The following is a 13,801-nucleotide window of genomic DNA, read 5'->3' on the forward strand; positions in this document are numbered from 1 at the left end:
ATGCTGATTAGTCTTTGAAGAAGTGGAAGCAATTGATTTCTGTTGGGGATAAAATCATGGGTACATAGATGGGATTTAAAGACACAGGACGGGACGAGGTCGTGAGGAGAGAAGATGGGTCCAGAGGGCTGAGTACGACATCCTGGGAAATGCACACATTTAGAGGTCTGTTAGGAGAGGAGGAGTCAGCAAAAAGAGATTGAGGAAAAGTGGCCAATACTGGAGGTAGAAAACCAGAAGAGTGTGGTGTCTCGGAGGCCAGGAGAAAAAGCTGTTTCCAGAAGAGGAAAGTGATCAACAGTGTCAAATGCTGCTGTTGGAGCAGGATGAGGACAGGAAATCAACTGCCGCCTTTAGCAAAGCGGGGGTCACTTTTCAGAAAGGTTAAAACTTAATTGCAGTGAGTTAAGGAGAGGAAAAGAGGTGAGGAAGTGGAGACTATAAATATAAGCATTTTGCGGGGGAAGACTTGCTGGGGAAAAGGATGGGAAATTGGGATTCTAGCTGAAAATGGGTGTGAGATCATAGAAACCGGAGCGGGGAGAGGATCATTTACGTTCTTTTGGGTGGGCTGTGTCAGGGCACGAGGCTGATGGAAATAATCTAGGAGAGAGGAGACAGTCATCACTGCAGGATGGAAGGAAGAGCTGTAGGAGAATGCTCTGAGAGGATGAGAAAGGATGGATCTAGGGTCCCAGCGATGGGTTGACCTTCGACAGGAGTATGGACACATCTCTTGTTATAAAATAGAAGGCAGGGAATACGGGTGCAGGTGTTGGTTGGCCTGTGGAAGAGGAAGTTGTACTCAAGTGAGTGCACCTATTATCAATTTTCTCTATAAAATATATGATGATGTCATAGCCAGGGGGAGGGGCATGGGCAGTTTGGAGAACTGAGGAAAGAAGAGATCTAAAACAATGGCCCCCAAGGAAAGTAGCCAGGCGCACATCGTGGGACTGCTGAACGGTTCTGAGGGCTCACTTTGAGTTTGTGGGACCCGAGTTTGCTGGATCATGGAGGAAACTGAGGACGTGAGGTTGGTGATGGAGAATGAAAATGTCAACAGACTGGCAGCTCCTTGAGGCTGGAGGAAAACAGGATGGAAGAGCAGAAGGTGGTGGTCACGGATGGGAACCATCTGTGGATGGAACCACGATGACGTCTAGGATTCAACCACGGCAGGAGGTAGCTAAGAGGATAACAGAAAAAGATTTGCAGCTCAGGAGATCAAAGAATAGAGAGGCCAAGGTACTGCATGGGTCATCGCCCTCAGCAGCTATCGACACTGCCGCACATTAGGATCTTCTGAAGACGTTTTATTTTAATGCAGCGCCTGAGCCCCACTCTGCCGATTCTGATTTAATTGGTCTCCGCTGCGGCTCCGGGTGCAGGGTTGAGAGCTATTGATCCATATGGATGGTAAAGTCACCAAGAATGGTAGCAGAGGCAATAGTGAGATGGGTGAAGTCATGTGAACGAGGAACGACCAAGGTCTACAGATGATATCAGCAAGGACAGCTGACAGGTTGGATGACAACAGCTTTAAAGGAGCCGAGACTTACGAGGAAGGAAAGAAGAACAAAAGTCTGGGGGTAAGAATGGGATAAACACAGGCCGTTGATGCCCCCTCCAGGGCCTGGCTACATGGAGCTGGGGGGTGGCGGGGGCATTGAATCTACTTGAGAGGCAAAGAGGGAAGCTGTGTCCTTGGGGGAGCAGCCTCAGCTCAGGAAGAGAAAGCAGGTGATGGGGGCAATCAGAGGATAGGTTGAGGACGAGAAGTCAGGAGTTACTGGTAAAAGGCTGAGTTCCTGAGAACACAGTGGATAGGTTTGGGATGGAGTCAGAGCAGGGGATGCACAGAACAGTCAGGGAAGGAGTGTGACATGGGTTTCTGATGGTGCCTGAGGTGAATGGGGACAGGAGGCACAATGGAGCAGGACGCAGAAATCGGAGGCTTTAGCAAAGACCTCAAGGGTGGCGTCCTGTACCCAAGCATGGGAAATTGGGGCAGCTGAGCAGACCCAGAACAGCGAGAGACCTCGGGGAGGCAGGTCATGCCCTCCATGCTGGGAGATGAGGCTGACACATAGGAACTTTGAGCCATCCGGGATCTTGGAGTGGCTGAAGGGACTGACCCGCAGGGTCTTGCCCTGCGTGGGAGAGGACGGTCAGTGTGCTGACACTCCAGACAATGAACAGCTACTGAGCGCCAGTCACGTGCCAGCCTCTGTGCTAAGGAACTAACACAGTCCCTGTCCTTGAGGATTTCCACGTCTAGGGGGAGCAACTGCCAAGCCAACAGACAATTACGCTTCAGCACCATCAGAGCCGTGATGGGGTTGGCATTCGGGGACTAACCCAGGCTAAGGAGTCAGGGAAGATGTTATGGGCTGAAATTTTGTGTTCTCCAAAAATTTGTAGGTTGAAGCCCTAAGCCCCCAATGTGCTGGTGCCCTTGGGAGGTGATTAGGTTTAGATGAGGTCATGACGGCGGAGCCCCTATGGTGGGGTTACCGCTGTTACAAGAAGAGGAAGAAAGAGAGAGTGATCTCCATCCATGCGCACGCACCAAGAAAGGGCCCTGTGGGCACACAGCATGAAGGCAGACATCTGCAAGCTGGGAAGAGGGCTCTCACCAGGAGCAGACCATGCCGGCACCCTGATCTCAGACTTCCAGCCTCCAGAACTCTGAGAAAACACATGTGTGTTGTTTGAGCCACCCATTCTATAGCATTTCGTTATAGCAGCCCAAGCAGACTCATACGGAAGAGTTTCTGGAAGAAATGACATCTGAGCTGACATCTGAAAGATAAATTGTAACTAAGCCAGTCAAAAGAGAGGGAGAACTAATATCCTCCCAGTGGAATGGCTAGAATTAAAAAGACTAATAATGCCAAGTGCTGGCAAAAACGTCGGGCAACTGGAATTCTCATCCACTGCTCGTGGGAGTCTAAATTGACACAAGCACTTCGGAAAGGTGTCTACAAATTCCTTACAGAGTTAAGCACAGACCTACCCTAGAACCTGGAAATTTCACTTCTGGATTTCCGCCCTATAGAACACACCCACTTATCCACCAAAAGACATACACGAGAATGTTTATAGCAGCTTTGTTGACTTTAGCTAAAAACTGGAGAAAAATGCAAACATCCATTAACAGGAGAATGAATAAATAAATTGCGGTCAAGTCTTACAATAAAAAGGACACAACAGTATGGATTCATTCCACAGACCTAACGATGGGTGAAGCCAAAGCCCTGAAGAGGACACATTGTATGATTCCATTCCTATGAAGTTCAAGAACAAGAAAAATGAATTGATGGTGATAGAAGTCAGAATAGGGGTTCTTTCTGGGGAAGAAGGTATTGGCTGGGAAGGAACACAAAAGAACTTTCTGGGGAAGCTGGAAATATTCCGTATCCTGGTCTAAGTGGCGGTTACACAGGCATACGCATATATAAACATTCATCGAGCTACCTACTACGACGTGTACATTTTACACACGCTGCACATATGTTACACCTCAGTTACGCCTTAGGCAAAAGGTCATATGAAGGCTAGAAGACGAGAAAGAGTCTAGAAGATTCTCAGATCTAGAAATACTTTCATGCTGCTGAAAGGCACAACTCAGGGTGAAGCGTGCAGATCTGAGGCTAGTGTGAAGACGGGGCTCACGCCCAAAGAAGGCCTGTTGTCAGAGATCCAAAGTTTAGATTTCTCTGTAGCTTTTTACGAAGTCCGACAGACAAGCTTCCAACCATTGAGAGCCGCCAACCAGAAAGAGCCCATTGAGTCAATCTCTTGGAGACGTCCATCCACCAATGTCCACGAGGGAAGAATGAGAAGATTTAGGGTCAGTGGTGTGGAGAGAAAAATGCTGGAGCCAAGGACAAGGGATGGATGGGGAAAGGCAGATGTGGTGAACGCATGATCCACTCACTACAAGGTGCCGTCCTGACGCAGAGGGAAGGGAGGATGGGAGAGAAGATGACCCTGCATGGGAGGCGGAGCGAGCTCAGCGGGAAAGCTAACGAATGTCTGCTCTCCCATCCCACTACACCGGGGCCCCTTTAAACGGCACATAAAAATCCAGCCAGCATCTCCTCGACAGTAACTCTTTCTGCTCAGCCTGGCTCATCTCTTCATAACTGTGAAGTGGAAGAGCAGAATTTTTAATTAACAAGTCGTATCTCTAGCCCACTGTACATTTATTTAACTGCTCAACACGCCAACCAGGTGCCTTCAGGGAAAGAGGGGAATTTTAAAAAGATGGGAAGGGGGGTGAGGGGGGAGCTGGGAAAGGGTGTCAAATGAACAGGTGCAGGCTTGTTAGTCACGGAGAACGCATAAATCTTGGAAATTAATTTCACTGATGGTTCATTTTTCATTAATGTTTTCCTGACCAGAAAAAATCACACTTTATTCTCCTGCACCCTAGCGGGCATAAAGACACATTCTTGGAGAGAGGACCAGACTCAAATACTACACATACGTTCTCAGAGAAGGACCCCCATCGTTTCAGTGAGGGGCAGAACCCATGGGAAGGAAGTGGCTGAAGGAAGTCCCTCGACCAGGAGCTAGAGATGCAGCTGCCAGCTTCCTCCAGGTCACCTGCTAGTGGAGGAGACAAGAGCCCGTGATTGGCCTGTCTGGTCCTCAGGTCGTCCCAATGAAGGGAAAGAAGTGGTGCCTCATAAGACTGTCATAAATATGAAATAAACCAAAGATGAGGAGGAAGTGCTTCCTAAACGAAGTGCTGAACTCGTATGTATTCGTTAAGGTTTGGGGGTTCTGCATGTTTGATTTTGAGACATCATAAAAATTGACTTTGGCTAAAATTAGAGTAATTTTCCAAAAAGAAAGAAAATATAACTAGGAGGCTCCAAGGACAGCCAAGGGACTGGGGCAAGCTCAGCTCATTTATTCTTTCTTTCTTTCGTTCGTTCATCTATCCATCCAATAAGTACCTTCTAAGCTCCTGCCACGGGCCAGGTAGAATTTTAGATGAAGCAAACCAGAGAAATATAATTTCTTCCCACTCTGAACATACAGTCTGGTAAAGATTTTAGAGAAGTAAACGGTTCATAATAATCTTTCTTTCTTTCTAATCACATGTGATTGTGGGCTAAACAGATGGGTGAGCAGAGCACAGAGAAAGCTTTGTATCAGTCAGCGATTGCTGCGTGACAAACCATCCTGAAAGGCAGACAGCAATAAGTGCTTGTTAGCATACTGAGCTGGGGTATCGTTCCTCAAGCTGCAGGGCTGCAAGGATGACAGGCACTGAGGTCACTCTGCTCCACAAGTCTTTCATTCCTCAGAGACCAGCATTACCCAGAGTGCGTTTTCACGGCCATGACAGAAAGTCTTGTATCTATCAGAGGAATCTTAAATTATAAAACATATGAAAGAAACACAGTTTGTTTGCTCTTTCAAGTTGGCGCACTAAAAATAAACAACAAAGCGTTGCTGAGTGGCACCCGGTTCAGATCTGCTTGCTCCCTAATAACCTATTTGCATGTCACTGATCTGCCCCACTTCACCAGCTTAAAGTACACAAGGTCCCCGTCCTTTGTCACATTCCAATTAAATTACTCTGGGAGCATCAGTTGGCTCAATCTTTTTGGAGGGCAACTTGAAATGGGCTTACCTTTGAACCCAGGAATTCTACTTCCAGGAGTCTGCTCTGCAGAAATATTTGCACAAATACATAAAGATCTAAGTGTCTGTTAAAGTACATTTGTGGCAGCCTTGTATGAAAAAGCTGCAGAAGAAATGGGAACAACTTGATGGCCAATTAACAAGGGACCGGGTGAAAGAATGCGATGGGTATAGATGTACTCGCTTCAGAAAATCTCTAGGACAATTGTCTAGTGAGAACAGAAAGTCACCGGACCACGCAGACAGCACAATAATGTACATTTAAAAATACACCATCTGCACCTATTTCTACCCTTAGATGTGTCTATTCCTATATCTGGGTCTATGTCTTTATCCAAATCTATATCTATCTATCTGTATCTATGGCCATATCCAATCTATAGCTGTAGCATCTATCTATATCTACATCTGTCTATATCTATATCTAGCTGTGTCTGTTTCTACAGCCATATTTATATAATAGTCTGGGAAAGGAAATATTGTCAAAAGACAAGCTGAAGGGGGCCTTTCACCTTTGACTCCAAATGTTTCGGTGGTTGTTTTTCATAGATTTGTATATTGCTGACGTCATTTTCAAAATTCAAATGCCCCTGAGCCCAGTCACGTACCCAAGGAAGGAGGTCTTTCTTTCTTCCCGCCCCAGGGTCTCCCAGCCGTGATGGTACCCAGGAATGTCGGTCCCGACCAGTGTCCCAGGAGAGAGAGAAGTGGGGACCCGGAAATGGACTGTGGAGGAATCTGCTCAGGCCACACTGCCCTGAGGCCTGGCCGCCCCACAGCCCAGTGCCAGCTCCAGCTCCTGAAGGAGAACACCAACCTGGCACACGGAGCGTGTAGTAGGTTGGCTCACGCCCCCAGAAGGAGCCCAGAAGTGGACAGCGGCTTCACAGAGCACCCGTGTTTCTCCAGCCTCTGATCGCAGTGGCATAACAGCCGAGGATGGCCCCGGCAGTGGCAGAGGCAGAGCTGGACCAGAAAGACGAGGCCACGCTGACTTGAACGAGCCAAAACCCAAGGACCAGAGGGAAACAAGGACATCTCAGGCTGGAAAGGGGTTGGCACACAGCCATGCCCCCACCAGGCCTTGGATCACAGAACCCCCTCTTCCAGAACTGAGACACGACCCGGGGAGAGGAGCCAGCGGGGACCCCGAAGATGAAGGTGGCAGTCCACCAGCTGAGGGCTCAATATGGACATGAAGTGACCTTTCCCGCACACCGGAGGTTGCGAGCCAGGGTCTTTATACTACACAGGACACACAGGCACACACAGACACACAGGCATGCACACACACACATGCACATACCGGCCGTCAAGACGATGTCAAGACCTGTCTTAGAAGCAAACTCTGAGATGGAAATGCACGTGCAAGTGGCCCATGTGGGACATGATCCCAGGAAACACGGCTGGGGGATGAGCAATGAGACAGGGAAGGGCAGTCAGTGCAGGATGCGCTTGGCAACGGGTCACTGCTGTGGGCAACGGGGCTCCACCCCGCTGGGGCCCTCCGGGAGACAGTGTACCCCACCAGGGAGCTGGGTCCTGTCAATCACAGAGCGCAGCCTATTCCCTGGGGGTGGGAGTGTTTTAACTCCCTCTGTTCATTTTCCGGGGCTGCCGTAACAAAGCCCCACACGCTGGGTGGCTTCAGCGACAGACATTTATTGTCTCAGTTCTGGAAGCTGGAAGCCTGAGGTCAAAGTGTTGGCAGGGTTGGCTCCTTCTGAGGCTGGGGGGCACAATCCGTCCCACGCCTCCCTCCCAGCTTCTGCCGGATTACTGGCCGTCTTTGACATTCCCTGGTTTATGGATACACCGCTCTGATCTCTGCCCTCAACTTCACATGGCAGCCTACCTGAAGTCTGTCTCTGTCCAAATTTCCATTTTTTATAAGGACATACCGGATATAAGGATATACTATAAAGTCATACTGGATGAGAACCCACCCTAATGATCTCATCTTAACTCGATCGTCTGCAAACACACTATTTCCTAATAAAGTCACCTTCACAGGTGTGGTGGTTAGGACTCCAACATCTTTTGGGGGACACTTCAGTTCATAACATCCCCTCCCAGAACTCCCGGCCATGCACGGGCCAGCAAGGAAAACTCTACGCAGAGTCTCCAGTGTCACAGGTGCTTGCAGATGGAAGATGCTGGGACCAAGGGGACGTGAGCCGGACGCCAGCAGCACCTGCTCCAGCCTCAGAGCCTGTGACGCCTCTTCTCCCAGTTGCTCTTCCAGTGCAGAGCAAATTGGGTCAAAGCCAGAAGGGCCATCAACCCCTCGAGGGTGACTAAAAGATTAAGCATCACGCCTTTAACCAAACACCAAGCGTTCGCTGGGGCCCCGGCTCCGATAGGCTCAGCTGCTAGGCAGTTACCAGTGCGGACGAGCTGCCTAATAACGGGATGGGTCTCCTAATAGCCCTTCGAATCATTTCATTAAACGTTGCAGTGATGTCTACACATGAGTCCCAGCCATGCTGGGAAGGTCATTAGGTTAATCAAAATACGAGGACAGTTCAGCGTCTACTCTTAATTAACAAATTAGGTCCCACTGCCGACTCAGCAATTTGGAGAGCTGGCCGAGGACCCGTGGGGAGATCAGAGAGCTCCCTCGCATCACTGACAGCCAGTCCCAATTTACAGGAGGATTATTCTCCCCGTGAGCGAATTGGAGGAGCTCCCACATGGCTCGTTTACCACCAAAACACCGGCCACACTCTTATATTTGTTTATCTGTCCCCCCCACATACTAACATGCACGCTCCACAGGCTGACCATCCCTCCAGCTTTCCCAGGACTAAGGATCGGCCAGGGACACTGGATTCGCAGTGCCAAAACCAGGACAGTCCCGGGCAAACTGGAACAGTTAGTCACTCTAGACGCACGAAAGCAGCAACTTGGTCCATTCTGTTCACAGCTGCATCCCCAGGGTTACAATGCCTGATGCACAGCAGACCTTAAATAAATATTCATTGAATGAAAACATGAACGCACCAATGAATGAATGAACGAGAATATAAATGAATAATTGAACGAGTGACTTTCTCCCTCTCTCCAATCCCACAAAGTAACCAATTCAAACAGCCTGGAGTGCATTCTTGCATGCTTTGCTTCCCTTTACGCACAACACACACACACAATATGGAGGCTCTTTTTCCTCAAAAGAAAAAAAAACGAATTATGTGGCAGGCATGAATCAGGTATTTGCTTTTTCACCCAACAATATATACTACATCTCTTTCCAGATCAATACACATAGATCTACCAAATACTTTGTAATGGTTCATGGCGTTCCATAACACTGAATGTGCCATAATTTATTCTATTATTCACCCTATGGGTAAAGTTATGTTTCTGACTTTTTCCAGGGCAAACACCACACAAAGAAATATCTCTGCACACGTATCCTAACACGCTGGCGATTTTGTTCGTGTCAGAATAGATTCCTAAGGGTCAAGGGGACTGTGCATTTTTAATTTAAACAGATATCAGGACTGACCTGGGTTATGACAAAGGGGACAAAGGTCACTGGAGTGCAGTCCCAGCGAGACGGTCAGATCAGAAACCCAGGAGCTGAGCATCTCGCATGCCTGCTTGCCCAGCTCCCTCCCTAGGGTGTGGTTCATACAAGGCGTTGATTATTCCCTGGGATGCAAAGAAAAACATGATGCACTCCCTGCTCCGGAAAACTCCCACAGTCCAACAGACGGGAAAGGGAGCTGTCATGTGCTAACCCCCCACTGGGTGCCAGGTATTCTTCTAGGAGTTTCTGTTTTCGAGATGCTTACGTGCATCATTCACTCCATCTTTAAACAATTCTGCGAAGGAGGAAAGACGATCTCGAGTCTACAGAAGAGGAGCCGCTGGTCAGGGAAGCGGCATGCCTCGCCCAGGGTCAAACAGCTAGTGAGAAAGCTGCGATTTGAACTTGGGTCTGCCTAACCCCACAACTACTTTCCACTACCCCAGTGGGCTCAACCTTGGCTATGCTGGACTCACCTGGGGAGCTTCAACAAGCCGCAGATGCTGGTTCCAAACTTAGGTGGCCTGATGCAACTGGTCTGGGGTGTGGTCCCCACATCGAGGCTTTAAAACGCCAGGTGAGGGGCCGGCCCAGTGGTGCAGCGATTAAGCTCCCATCTTCTGCTTTGGCGGCCAGGGGTTCACCGATTCGGGTCCCGGGTGCAGACCTATGCACTGTTTGGCAAGCCATGTTGTGGCAGGCATCCCACATATAAAGGAGAGGAAATTAGGCACGGATGTTAGGTCAGGACCAGTCTTCCTCAGCGAAAAGAGGAGGATTGGCAGCAGATGTTAGCTCAGGGCTAATCTTCCTCAAAAAAAAAAAAAAAGCCAGGTGACTCCAATGTGCAGCCAAGGCTGCAAACAGCCACAGGACACCTATAGTGGCTCTCACACCTGAGCGGGCATCAAATTGCTGGCGCCAAACCCCAGTGTCTGATTCAGGAGTCTGGAGCACGGCCCCAGAATGTGCCTTTCTAAGAAGCTCCCAGGTGATGCTGATGCTGCTGGCCTGGGGTCCCTGCTTTGCAAACACCGCCAGACACCATGGGCTTATCTGTGACATTTCTCCCTCCCTACTTCACAGATGGGGACACAAAGACTCAGGGAGCAAACCGTGCCCATCACTGTCCAAGACATCACAGGTGGCCGTCGGGGGCAAACGGTCTCGCCTCGTGGCTTTCTTTGAGGTCTCAAAGGCTGAGTGTCATTTGCAAGTCCTCGGTGCCCAAGCACGGCCCAATCTGACCACTTCTTTCTTCCTGGTATCTGTCACGCACTTAATGGGCCTGCCTTTAATTAAAGACAGACCTGGCTTTTTTCCCCAATTAATTCCTCTATAAACACATACGAACTAAGCAAAAGGAGTGATAAAGGGAACACTCTGAAACTCCAGATGACGGCCACCTGCAACGTGGGCTGTATTTTCATTTCATTCCATCTCAGGGAAAAGGGGTCTGCTGGTCCTGAGCTCCGCCGGGCAGCTCATCCCCGTGCCTCCCTCTGCAAAAAAGGGCCGAGACTCCCTGGGGAGAAAAGACACCCGGAGGGCATGGAGCCACGTCGCGGCGTCTCGCGTCTCCCAGCAGGCGCAGCTGACACGACTTCCCGGCCGCCAGGACGCGCGGAGGAAAGCGGTCCCGCAGCGCCCCCTGCTGGCCGAATCGGGGATGGCAGGGGACCCCGCGGTGCCAGAATTACAGGAACGTCAAGGTCTCTGGTCCCCGGGGCCCTCAGCTCCCCCTGCCTCCTCTTGCAAGATGCAGTACCCCTGGAAGGGGCTTCATTCTTCCCCAAAGTGCCTCGAGTACCAATTCCCACAGCTGTACCTCTGTGAGATAGACGGACATTCAGTATCTCTGTCATTCACGAGACGCTCACTGGGGGCTGCAAGGAGTGGGAGAGACACTGAGACTATAAAGGAGCTTGGGCAGGTTTGCAGACGTTCACAGTCTGACACAGGGGTCGGCAGACTACGGCCCACCGGCCAAATCCAGCTCTCTGTGTTTTTGTGCAACCCACGAGTAAGGATGGTTTTCACGTTTTTAAATTGTTTAAAAAATCAAAAGAATATTTCATGACATGTGAAAGTTGTAGTAAATTCGACTTTCGGTGTGCGTGAAGTTGAATCGACACAGCACGTTCATTCAGTTACCTGTGTCTATGGCTGCTTTTCTGCCTCCACGGCAGAGCCGAGCAGTTGCAACAGAGACTATAAGGACCGCAAAGTCTAAAATATTCACTCTCTGTCTCTTTCCGGACAAAGTGTACCGATCTCTGATCTACTAGAAAGACAGGAGCATTCAGAGAGAACTGGCTTTAGTTGCGCACCTACTGTGTGTCAAGTTCTGTGCAGGGCGCTCTGCACACATGATGTTGTTAATCCCCGGACAGCCCTCTAGGCTGCCTATTACCCACATGTGACAGGTGAGGAAACCAAAGCTCAGAGGTCACTCGACCTACCCAAGGCCACACGACTGAGAGGTGGCAGAGCTGGGGTCAAACTCAGCTCTGTCTGACCCTAAAGCTCATGTTGATTCCCCTCGCCTAGGCTGCCTCCCAGCTCACGCCCTTAGCATCCATCCCCACTTACAGATGAGAAATCGATGGTTCACAGAGGGGAGGTGACCGGCTCAAGGGGCACCCGGCTAGTAAGGGCGGAGGAGGGACCAACCCTGGCATCCAACTGAGAATCCAGCATTCCATCCTAACTGACTCTCCCAATGTTTGACTGGGAATGAGTTCATCGACTGAATCTCTGTTGTAATAAAACCCTGAAACCTAAGAGTAGAGACAACAGGCAAGGAAGTGACAGGTGTCACTTTTTCCTGTAGGGGGTTCTCCTGCCAGCCCCAGGCTGACGGGTCTTCTGTAAAACGGGTATAACCCCCCAGGGCAGTGGATTGTAAACTGTCCTCTGTGGAAAGTACCCAGGCCAACAGAGGTCAGGTGAGAATAAGGGTGTCGAAATACTGGAGCCAGACAGGTCCTCCCACCCCTTCACTCAACTGGAACAACCCCGCTTCTCTGTTTGGTGTATTGGGCTGTAGGATACGGTTTCATTTGGAAAAGACAGCTGTGTGGTTGAGAAAATAAAGCTTGAAAACGACCACTCAGATGAGTGCTGGGGCATTCTGAGCTGGCCCCAAGGTCCTGGGGCAGAATGGGAGCGGGTATTATTCAGCTCGGGCTGCCATAACAAAGAAGCAGACTGCGGGGCTTAAACAACAGAAATTTACCTTCTCAGAGTCTGGAGGCGGGAAGTCTGAGATCAAGGTGCCAGCGGGTTGGTTTCTTCTGACGCCTCTCTCCTTGGCTTGTGGCTGGCCGTCTTCAGGTTCACATGGCCTTCTTCTCTGCAGGGCTATGTCCGAATTTCCTCTTCTCATGAGGACGTCAGTCGTATTAGATTAGGACCCACTCTACTGACCTCATTTTAGCTTATTGCCTCTGTAAAGATCCCACTTCCAGGTACAGCCGCAATCTGAGGTCCTGGGAGTTAGGACTTTGACATATGAATGGGAGGGGGGATGCAATCTAATCCATAACAGACTATTGGGGCACCTGGCTCCTCTGTCCTACAGGGTCCACCTAAAGGGACAGGAGGGAAGAAGATGCAGAGAGGCCACTCGGAGGGGAGGGCCGATGGTGGCCAATAGTCACGCTGGAGCCCGGCCTGCCGGGCGCCCAGACTTCAGAGAGCAGGTTTTATCGCCCACAGTCAGCAGGGTAATTGGAGAGAAGTAGGCTGCCGGGGCACAGGTCCTGAGGACAGTATTTCAGCAGTGACCCCCCTGCCCCTCCAGACTCCATGAGTTCTCGCCCCAGCCCCAGCCCCCACTCTGGGCCATTCAGAGGAGAGTGTTTATTGGAGTGAAGGGCTTTTCAATGTCACCTGTCTGAGCAGCCCGCCCCAGTCACTCCCTGGAGGTGGGAGGGGGACGCCCCTGCAGGAACTGGGCCTCCAGCTCAGCTGTCCTCAACCTTAGCTGCACGATGCAACCACCTGGAGGGCCCGCCCCCAGCCATTCCACCCCCCCTCACAGAACATTCTGGTGTGGGATCCTGCCCAGCCGTGTCTAAGCCCACATGCTCTCTCCCTCCCTCTCTGTCATCACAAGCAGAAGCCACATGAAAGAGTGTCTCCAACTCCCCTGCAGGGTTCCCATCCCAGCCCTGGACCCCTCCCCCTCCCCCACCTGCCCTCTCACTTTTCATCTGCTCCCACCAGTGAGTGGTCACCTCTCTGCCCCTGAGTCCCACCCCTGTGTCCTGTGCACCGTGGGATTTGGACTGCCTCTCTGCGAAGACATCTCCTCAGGGCCCTTTGCCCTGAAGGGTCACCAAGAAGATGACCAGGGATCAGGGAGAGAAGGGGACTGTTGTGGGTTTAATAGTGTCCTCCCAGGGGCCGGCCCGGTGGCGCAGCGGTTAAGCACTCATGTTCCGCTTTGGCAGCCCAGGGTTCGCGGGTTCGGATCCCAGGTGCAGACATGGCACCGCTTGGCAAGCCATGCTGTGGTAGGCGTCCCACATATAAAGTAGAGGAAGATGGGCACGGATGTGAGCTCAGGGCCAGCCTTCCTCAGCAAAAAGAGGAGGATTG

Source organism: Equus caballus, chromosome 13 (assembly GCF_041296265.1).
Source record: "Equus caballus isolate H_3958 breed thoroughbred chromosome 13, TB-T2T, whole genome shotgun sequence".
Classification (NCBI taxonomy): Eukaryota; Metazoa; Chordata; class Mammalia; order Perissodactyla; family Equidae; genus Equus; species Equus caballus.